General features: G+C 44.3%; 1 long non-coding RNA gene across 2 annotated transcripts; it reads left to right on the plus strand.

The window, feature by feature from the left end:
• The first annotated feature begins 1,543 nt into the window (after positions 1-1,543).
• LOC149402531 (uncharacterized) lies at positions 1,544-4,427 on the plus strand. 2 transcript variants are annotated; one of them, XR_016296217.1, is made up of 3 exons: positions 1,548-1,868; positions 2,981-3,185; positions 4,195-4,427. It is a non-coding gene; the product is annotated as an uncharacterized LOC149402531 (long non-coding RNA). The 2 variants fall into 2 exon arrangements; XR_016296216.1 differs by lacking the exon at positions 4,195-4,427 and having other exon boundaries at positions 1,544-1,868; positions 2,981-3,564.
• The last annotated feature ends 6,685 nt before the right edge of the window (positions 4,428-11,112 follow it).

The following is an 11,112-nucleotide window of genomic DNA, read 5'->3' on the forward strand; positions in this document are numbered from 1 at the left end:
TGGCCATGAATGAAGAGAGATGTAGCTAAATTTGTTCAAAAGTGCCTAACTTATCAACAAGTTAAGGCAGAGCATCAAAAACCAGCCGGACTGCTGCAACCACTTGAGATTCCACAGTGGCAGTGGGAGCAGATAACGATGGATTTCGTGTCAGGTTTGCCAGAAACCACAGCTGGTCATGACTCAGTCTGGGTCATTGTCGACAGATTGACCAAATCAGCTCATTTTCTGCCCATCAAGACTATTCACACTGTGGATAAGCTCGCTGAACTCTACATAAAAGGGATTGTTCGTCTACATGGAGTTCCCAGCTCAATCGTCTCTGACCGTGATGCTCGTTTTACGTCCAAAATTTGGAAGAGTGTACAACAGCATTTGGGGACGCGACTGAAATTCAGCACTACATTTCATCCCCAAACTGATGGCCAGAGTGAACGCACGATCCAAGTGTTAGAAGATATGCTCCGAGCGTGTGTTTTGGAGTTCCACAGCTCTTGGAGTCGTTATCTTCCCATGGTCGAGTTCTCGTACAACAACAGTTATCAAGCGACGATTGGGATATCACCCTATGAAGCTCTTTATGGGCGAAAGTGTCGCTCTCTAGTTCATTGGGATGAAGTTGGTGAGAGCGAGTTCATCGGGTCTGGATTGCTCGAGCAGACCACCGAAGCGATCAAGAAAATTCAAGCCCGGATGAAGACAGCACAGAGTCGTCAGAAGAGCTATGCAGATAAGCGTAGAAGACCTCTAGAGTTTGAGGCAGGAGAGAAAGTCTTTTTGAAAGTTTCCCCGATGCGTGGTGTCATGAGATTCGGGAAGAAAGGAAAGCTCAGCCCGAGATATGTTTGACCTTTTGAGATTCTGGAACGAGTAGGCAAGGCAGCGTACCGTCTATGTCCAACCTCTATGATGACTTTCACGTATCGATGTTGCGGAAATACTTGTCTGATCCTTCACATGTACCGCAAGATCAAGAGGTTGAGATTTCTCCTGACATCAGATATGAAGAACCAGCTGTTGCAATCATAGATCACAAGGAGAAAGTCTTGAGGAATAAGACTATACCTCTAGTCAAAGTACTATGGAAGAAACACTCCGCAGAAGAAGCTACTTGAGAGCTTGAGAGCGAAATGCAAAAGAAATACCCTACCTTGTTCTAAGTTTCGAGGACGAAACTCTTCTAAGTGGGTAGGGATTGTAATATAAAAACTTTTGCAACGCTCGACTTGTGAATTTGAATAAAATAAACGAATTTTATTTTGAATCAAATTCTTGTTGCACATGATATGTCATTAAATTTTAAATATCTTGGAGAAAAAAAATAATAATCATAAATATATTAATTTTTTTTATAAATTAAGGTCGAGTTTGAGAGGATTTATTTGGAAAGGATTAAAGTGCAACAAAGTGAGGGACGAGAGCGAAAGAAAAAGTTTTTTTAGGGGTTGTTTTTGGAGGCGTGTGGCAAGATGTGGGAGTGCCACATGGCATTCTTATCCTCTTTTTCTCTCCACTCCCACACGGCCACCTCACCCCCACTCTTTCTCTTCCTTATCTTCTTCACGTCATTTTTCTCCTTCTTCTTCATCTTCTCCACGTGATTCCTGCAAGAAGAAACAGAGAAAAAAAGATCGGCAACAACCACCACCCAAGCCATTCCTCTCGGCCACTCAACCCCATCACCACCCTCACTCATCTTCGTTCTTCTTCTTCTTCCTCTCCATCGTCGCTCTACCTCTCGCGCGGCTCACAGCCACCGCGCGCGCGCCTCGCCGAGGAGAAGAGTTGCCGCCGTCGAGCCGCCGTGGCCGCTGACCGAGAAAGGACACCGGGAACAAGGTGAGAGCACACCGGAGAGCAGATTAGAGGTAAGAATTGATATGGTTGAATTGGAAAGCTCAAGTTAGGGTTCATGAGTTTGATTTGGGCCTTTTTGATCCGAGCTAAAATCAGTGGAATTGATGGGTTTTATTTGGTTGTTGGACTTGATTAATGATGTTCCTAGCTCGGATTTGTGTAATTGAGTCGATTTTTTTAATGATTTGATAATTTTGAACTCGCTGTTAACAGCATCTGTAAATTGACGTGTACAGCTCGGTACCGATTTAATTTGGATTTTTTGATATTTTTCCTGGATAATAGACGTTATGAGGTTTCTAAATTGACCTAGAACGTGTAAATCCGTTGAGAATTGAGTGAGTTATGAATTTTTGAAAACAGGGTATTGAAGCTGGAAATTATAAACGTGTGTTTGATTTTTTGGCCGAATTTTTGCTAGTGAACAAGGATTTATGGCTGATCCGTGGGGTTTTGTTTTTTCTTAAGGTGTTTTGTTGATCATGAGACGTGTATGAGGTTGATAAATGTTTGTGTAATGCTTGAGAGGCATGGTTTGATTTTTGTTGGAATTATTTTTGGACGAATTTCTTGTTATGGAGTTTTGTTTTGGCCGTGTGATGTTTTTTTGGCCGTTGTGCTTCGTGATGTGATTTTGAGCCTTGAGTTGAAATTTGTGATTTGTTGAGGTTGTGATTTGGATTTGAAATTAAATTTGGAAATGAATTTGAATTGGTCCGGATTTTGATTCGAGTATGTTTCCGAGCTCGTTGGATTGTCTCGAGAAATTTAGTTTTGATTTGAGAAAATGCATTTGATTGGATGACTCGAGAGCTGAATTTTGAAATCGATGAGTAATGTTTGAGATTGATTGTTCGTTCGGGCTCGGGTTTTTGAGATTTGAATCTTATGACGAGTCTAAAAATTTTACGACAAGTCTAGAAAATTTTGTGACGTCTAAATTTTTATGACGAGTCTAGAAATTTTATGACAAGTCTAAAGATTTTGTGACAAGTTAGTTGGATTCGTGTTTGGTTGTTGACTTGGTTGGGCTCGGGTTTTTGAGTCGAGATTTCGGATTTGGAATTTTGGAATTTGATAAGAGTTTGAAATTAAGGAATTAACTCGATGTCGGATTCCGCAGTTTGATGACAGATTTGGACGGACGAGCGGGAACCGAACGAGTCAAAGGCGACGAAGCCGGATTTTGAAGTTTTCAAAGAAAAAGAGTTATCGAAATTAAAGCTCGATTAACTCATGTGACGTTTCTACAAGTGTCAAGTGTCACGGAGAGTGTGAAAATCAAGACATCGCTGGAAGTCGTCGAACTTTCTGTCGAGCTATTCCAGGTAAGTGAGGAGACATAAGTCAACTACTTACCAAGGGAATAACCTTGTTTGTTTGTGCATTTATTTGTTAGTAAACAAGAGTAGGAAAAACCTTAAAAGACATGAACACAAAGATTAAGTCTTCGGCCACTCATTATGTAAAACTTAGTTCGGGTTTTACTCGTAGGTTCAAACGCTAACTTGAACCAACCACGTTGCTACCTTGTAATAGTTAGATCCCTTTTGCTAACCTTAGTGAGTAGGTTAGATCAGGGGTGACATGAGAGCAAAGTGGACTCTCTGATTCGAGCCGAGGGTAGAAGTACCGGGAGTTATGTCCCGAGTCTTCAACTTAAAATTTAACGAGCTAAACTAAAGTGAAATAGTAATTCATTCAGGATTTACCCCGAGACGCTCTCCTGTTTGTGTTTAGTGGTGTACTCTATATGCTAGAGTACCCAAACTTTAATTGAACTGTTGTCGATAGTACCACGAGTGTACGGACTCGGACTTCTGGCAGAGGGTCCCCACAAGCGGCATGATCAACCCCTGCTAAGCGCTTATCAACATACCCACAGAGCGTATGCGTGACCTATTGTCCACATACCCACGGGCGTACGTGTGAGTGCATTTAGGTCCACGTACCCACGGGCGTACGTGTGAGGAATCATCCATGTACCCACGGGCGTGCAGGAGATGGATTGCGTTGATGTATATGTTACTATTAGTGGATCCCAGACAAAACGAAAACTCTTAGGCCAACGGAAGACTGCTGCTCGAAGTCTGAAGTTGGTCTCTTGTCATTCCGGAGGTTATGACAGAGAGATGTATAACCTTGCAGAGTGACAAGTGTTAGCTAGTATGTGATCACACATTATGCATGCTATAGAATTAGCGATATTTGCATCTTGCATTCTTCTGTGTTTGTTTGCACGTCACATGGCTTTGCATTAGTTGTTTTCCTTTCATAGGTTAGACTCTCGCTTACTGAGTCAATCGACTCATAGTTTTATGACCCTTGGTAATGTAGAGAAGGGAAAAGCTTGTAAGCGGGAAACGAGATCGAAGACCGAGACCGAGCGCGTATTGCCTTGACCTATGGGCTATGGGGTTTCTTAACCGGGGTTAGTGTCTTTTGTTAAAACGTTTAGGAACGTATTTGTATAGGAGTCGCTATAAGACTCTAAGTTATTAAAGCGAAAAATTTCCCCGGATTTTCGCAAACTATTTTAATATATAAAAGGATTATGATCTATTGTTTAATATGTATGATATGAGAGTTGATCGGTCACGGCCCGTAGGACACCCGTCGTCCTCGGAACGCGACCTTTCCCATAACATTTTCATAAACCATTTATATTCTCAAATGAAATGAACATAAAACATTTTCAAACGTTTTTTACAAAACGTTTATAAAAAAAAATAGCGGAAATAAAATTAATTTACATATAAGGAATAACAAGGGTTCCAAGAGCTAGTCCGCTAAAAGCCGATAAAATTTTTCGTTTTTAGAGGAGTTATAAAAATGCGGACTACTCTAGCTTGCTATTCGTAAGCACGAGCCCAAAATCGTTCTTACCGAGTTCAAAACATAAAAAGAGTTTCAGGCCAATTATCTAGACGTTATTATATTATAAAATTTCTTTCAAAAACCATATAAAAACTTTCACGAGCGCATAAGCTCGGTTTTAAAAACCTGATACCCATTTCCCAAAAAGACATTTCCTATGCCACAGGTCGTCATGAGATCTACCTTGACTATGACTCCTGCTTCGCCTGAGCTTTTCCTTTATCTACAAGGAGATGGATTTATGGGGTGAGTCACACCGACTCAGTAAGCAGGATATCTAACCTAGCACTACATGAGATGCATGGTTGCAGATAATAAAATGCAGATGATAGGTTCAGAAGAATAAAGAAGTTCCATTATTCAATCAGGATAACAAAATCTCATTCAATCAACAGATACATATTCAGTTTTAGAACCCCGTTCTAAAACAATCAAACACATAATCATATAGGAATCCGGATAACAAGCGTCTTCCTAGAAACTCATCCATCTCACTCATACCGGCGCCTTACATCAGTGGACTGGCCAATCAACACTTCAGTCCGCAGCCGTTCATGAGAGATGAGTAAACCATTCTGAGAACTTGAACCTAGCCCTCAGAAGGCCGAAGTTTTAATGTCTGGGATCCACTAGCACATGTAGGAGGGCCTTAAGGCGCGCTTGGTAGAGGGGAGCAAACCTTCACCAATCCCTGGTTACTCCAGGGTTCATATCTTCCTCAGGACAGGTAAGCCACCCGTCGACTCACCTGAAGCCACCCATGGACTTCCCATTAAAGGGCCTTTCGAAATGCCACCCGCTACATTGCCGACAAGGGTTCATTACGTCTTACAGGAGCTGTCTACAGCCTACCTGTCTATCCTATTACAGGAGGAGATCTTATCGGGATAAAGCCCGTCATTAACATTATTAATTTCACTGTATGGCTCTTTAAGTATTTTAGAAGGAGTTGTCGACAGCTGTGAGGCTGGACCTTCTCCTAGAACAGTTCTTCTCGGGATTGAATCCGGAGGACACCGTCTTTCCTCCTCATGTTGTCCTCTTCATAAGGACGAAGGGGTAAAACTGTTACAGAAGCTCAACATAGTTTAAAGGCTTCAAGGTTCTTAACCCACTAATCGTTTAACCCTATCATTTTATTATCTTATTAGTTAGTGGCCGAAGCCTTATTCGGTCATCTTGTCTAACTGAGGGTTTCTCTTTGTTTTAGGATTAAACGAATAAACATAAACAATTATTCTACTAGGCACCATTCCCCTTTTGGCTCCTCAAACCTAAATCATACTTACCCGGAATAGTTCGTCAGAGAACTCGATGAATTCCGGAGGACACTTTGCTTTACACGCTTCCCGAGACCTTTAGCACGTCCTGGAGCGTCGAGAGAACTAGAATCCGAAGTTGAAACTTCGTTAGTTATCGAACTACTTGAAAAGATAATGGTCGTTGTCGGGATTAAATTCGAGTCAATTCGGAATTCGAGAATTTAATTTATTATTCTCCGGTTTTTTTCGGAAATCAAACTTATTCAAGACTCGCGTATTTTCGTATCGAGAATAATACGAAATAAAATCCAATAACATGCTTATGAGTCTCAAATAAATTGATCTGAATAAAAAGTAACCGAGAATTCCGAAGCGAATCAAATCAAATTCTTAAACGTTGTTAAATAAATAATCATAAATTATTTATTTAAATACAGGAAATACATCACATAATCAAATCCAAGAGTATTTAGACTCGAGTTTTAATTTTTGGATTTGAGATTGTATTCAGGGATTATTAATAATTTATTTAAGAATGTTCGAGAATTTAAATTCTGGTTAATTAATTCAGAATTCTCGGTTTGTATGATTTTTCGGATTATTCGTTTAATTTATTTAAGACTCGTTAAATGATGATTTGGATTTTATTTCGTACTCGTTCTCTGGTACGAACTCGCACGAGTCTTGAATAAGTTTAAATTCCAAAAAGCCGAGAAATAAGTGAATTAAATTCTCGAACCCCTGAACCGACTCGCAGTGAATCCCGATAACGAACCTTAAGCTCGTCAGCTTCTCCCGAACCATTGACTAATGAGATTTCAACATCAGGTTTTAGTTTCTCGACCCTTCAGGACGTGTTAACGCTTTAGGATGTGTAGAGTCTCGAGAAGCATGAAAAGCAAGGAAACTCCGGATGCTAGTTCTTTCGACGTTTCGACAAGAGTCAAGTGCCTCGAAGAACGTGTGAAGCAAGACATATTCGAGAATCGTCGAGCTTTCTGTCAAATAATTCCGGGTAAGTGAGGAGACCTAAGTCAACTACTTACCAAGGGAATAACCCTGTTTGTTTGTGCATTTATTTGCTAGTAAACAAGAGTAGGTGAAAGCCCTAAAATGAATAAACTTAAAAGTTAAGGCTTCGGCCACTCTTGCTTGAAAATTTAGTTCGGGTACGCCCGTTAGGTTCAAACGCTAACTTGAACCAGTCACGTTTTCTATGTGTATAGTTAGACCTCTCTTCAAACTCTAGGAAGTAGGTTAGAATCGAGAAGACGGAAGAGCGATAAGACTCTCGAATTCAATCGGGAGTAGAGAGTTCGAAAGTCACACTTCGAGCTTTCAGCTTAAAACACTTAACGAGCTTCAAAGGGAAATAATAATTTCTTTCGGGGTTTATCCCGTTACGCTCTTCCGTATATAAGTTTAATGTGTACGCTGCTAGCCGCAGAGTACCCAAACTTTAATTAACTCGAGTCGGTGGTACCCACAAGTCAACGACTTGTGTTTGTGGCAGACCTAGGTGGTCTATATGTTGCTGAGTACTCAAAACTGGAGAGAACTCAATGGTAACGGGCAGTCGCCACGAGCGAACCCGATGGTAAAGGGTAGTCGCCTCGAGCGAACCCAACGATCACAGGTAGTCGCCACGAGCGAACCCGATGGTAATGGGCAGTCGCCTATAGTGAACCCATTCAGCAATGAGCAGTCGCCTCGAGTGAACTCATTGTCGTGCCAAGGGGGCACACATGCGCCGACGTTAGATGAAGATGGTACCACTAGTGGATCCCATACAATCTTAAAACACCCAAGCCGCCGTAAGACTGCTGCTCGAGGTCTGAGGCTGGCTTATTGTTGTTGTGGAGATCGTAGCAGAAGAGGATGTACGATCTTGCAGAACGACAAGTGAATAGATAGAGTGTGATATCATGCCTCAGTCATGCTCTAATGTTATGTTCTAGTTATATCTAGCAATCATTCTGCATTCTTGTGTATTTGTTTGCACGTCACATGACATTAGTCGTTTTACTGTATAGATAGACTCCCACTTACTGAGTCAATCGACTCATAGTTTTATGACCCTTGGTAATGTAGATAAGGGAAAAGCTGGTAAGCGGGAAACGAGATTGAAGACCGAGACCGAGCGCGTATTGCCTTGACCTATGGGCTATGGAGTTTCTTAATCGGGGGTTAGTGTCTTCTGTTAAATCGTTCCGGAACATATTTGTATAGGAGTCGCTATAAGACTCTAAGTTATAAAAGCGAAAAATTTCCTCGAATTTTCGCAAACTATTTCATTATGTTTAATTTATGTGTTTATATTATGAGTTATATACATATTTGAGTTGATCAGTCGCGGTTCGTGGGCTAGCTGTCGCTCGTGGGTCGTGACAGATTTTGTGACCTATTGTCAACATACCCACGGGCGTACGTGTGAGTGCATGTAGGTCCACGTACCCACGGGCGTACGTGTGAGGAATCATCCATGTACCCACGGGCGTGCAGGAGATGGATTGCGTTGATGTATATGTTACTATTAGTGGATCCCAGACAAAACGAAAACTCTTACGCCAGCGGAAGACTGCTGCTCGAAGTATGAAGTTGGTCTCTTGTCATTCCGGAGGTTATGACAGAGAGATGTATAACCTTGCCGAGTGACAAGTGTTAGCTAGGGTGTGATCACACATTATGCATGCTATAGAATTAGCGATATTTGCATCCTGCATTCTTCTGTGTTTGTTTGCACGTCACATGGCTTTGCATTAGTTGTTTTCCTTTCATAGGTTAGACTCCCGCTTACTGAGTCAATCGACTCATAGTTTTATGACCCTTGGTAATGTAGAGAAGGGAAAAGCTTGTAAGCGGGACACAAGATCGAAGACCGAGATCGAGCGCGTATTGCCTTGACCTATGGGCTATGGGGTTTCTTAACCGGGGGCTAGTGTCTTTTGTTAAAACGTTCCGAAACGTATTTGTATAGGAGTCGCTATAAGACTCTAAGTTATAAAAGCGAAAAATTTCCCCGGATTTTCGCAAACTATTTTAATATATAAAAGTATTATGATCTATTGTTTAATATGTATGATATGAGAGTTGATCGGTCGCGGCTCGTGGGCGAGCTGTCGCTCGTGGATCGTGACACTGCTGAACTCATAACTCACTCGTTTCTCTCAAGTCTCGGCTCTCTAAACACCTAACCTCTTTTACCCACCTCAACCCCACTAATGTTGAGTGTCGGAGAGGTAAACAGAGGCACCCCCTCTATTTCCCCTTTGTAGTTCACACTCTCTTTTCCTACTTTTCAGGTGTTGAGGCGAGGCAAACATCATCTATAGCTGAGGGACGACTTGGGATACCAAGTCCGACACGCTCAAGCCTGAACGCGATCACTTGGTCCGGCCTTGGATCGAACCGTTTGGGGCTCCTAAATTGTTGTAAAAAAACGAGCGACAACATTTTGGCGCTAGAAGGAGGGCCCCTCCCGACCTTGGCGACGCTCTCCCTTCCAATCCTTTTTCTTGCTACCTCTACGACTCTGAAAAGATGAGTCAAATTCTAGCTACCTCCGTAGGCACTCGAGCGACGGGCTCGAGATACGGCCTCCGAAGCCTCGCACATCGTCTAGGAGGGCAACCTCGTGATAACGAGAGCCAGCCCCAAGACCCAGCGAATGACCCCGAGGTCGCGATCCGAGAGGACGCGGCTCGAAGGTTTGCCGAGCTCCTAGACCGCCCCGGCGTCGACGACACGCTTATCGCCGACCTTCTCGGCTACGACGTTGAGGGTAGATCTGCCTGAGGCGACTCCAACCCTGACTATTTGGGGGAGTCAAGAACCGACGAGGCAACTCCTAGCCTCACCCAGTCACGGTCCGAAAGGACAAATGGAGCCCTGGCTGGACCGTCGTACCCGGCACGGCAGCACACACGGTCGCATTCCCGAGGACTTGCCCCCTCGGTTTCAAGACGCGGCCGGACACGGCCCCTCGCCGGGGAGAGAGCTGCCCTCGGGGACGATGGGGCCGATAGCCGAAGCGCTCGCCGGACGATCCGACCAAGGGCGACCTCGCCCCGCCAAGCACCGAGTGCAGACCTGAGAGAGCGCCTCACTACGCAGAGAAACTCCCGAGGGGAGGATCTCCGCCAAAGGCTCAACTCCTGTAGGGACGCACTCCCCGCCACCACTCTTGGCCGACCTCAGGCCAATTCCGGGGACCATCCATCCAATGAGCGTCAACAGGCGACTCCTGTGGTCCTGGCGGTCAGCCCGGCTAACGGGCTCGACATGGTAACGATGATCCAGAGCCTCCAAAACCAGATCATCGAGATGAAGGAGTCAAGGAGGTAAAGGCCTTACGGAGGGATCGAGGAGTCATACTCTCCCTTCGCCGCTCAAATCCTCGCGCAGCCTTGCGTGGGGAATTTCAAACTGCCGCCCATCCATCCCTACGACGGACGGACGGACCCTAACTTCCATAACCAGCATTACGAGACATGGATGACAATGCAGGGATAGTCGGACGCCACCCTGTGTCAAGCCTTCAGCCTGACCCTCACGGGATCGGGATTTGAATGGTTTCGGAGTCTAAGACCGGGGAGTATCTCGTCCTTCCGGGCCTTCCGAGAGGCCTTCCTTGCTCGTTTCGCCACTCTTGTGGCAAAAAAGAAGTCGAAAACCTACCTCCTGTCTATCCGGCAGGGGAGAGACGAGACCTTAAGACAATACCTTGCCCGCTTCACCGAAGAATCTCACAAGGTCAAAGGGTTCGACGACAAGGACGCCATCACGACGATCACCAAGGGAGCTCACACGAGCGACTTCCTCAAATATATCGTTGGAAAGGTCCCACGGGACATGGCGGAGCTGATGTCGAGAGCCCGCACCTACATGGGAATCGTGGACTATCTCGATGGCCGAGACGGCCGAAAGTCAGGGGGCAGAACGGTCGCCGTCGCGATGATGAGGACGGAGATCGTTCTGACCCTCGAAAGAGGAGTAACAATGGAGGCCAGGCCCCTAACGGTCGCTCCCTCCATGGGCTGAGACCCTCACATGTCGATAGCTTCCAAAAGTTTTCGGCATTCACCCCTCTGAACACTCCGCAAGAGCGGATCCTAGC

This window comes from Urtica dioica, chromosome 3 (genome assembly GCF_054948205.1).
Source record: "Urtica dioica subsp. dioica isolate 48M chromosome 3, U.dioica_male_clone48M_v1_H2, whole genome shotgun sequence".
In the NCBI taxonomy this organism is placed as follows: Eukaryota; Viridiplantae; Streptophyta; class Magnoliopsida; order Rosales; family Urticaceae; genus Urtica; species Urtica dioica.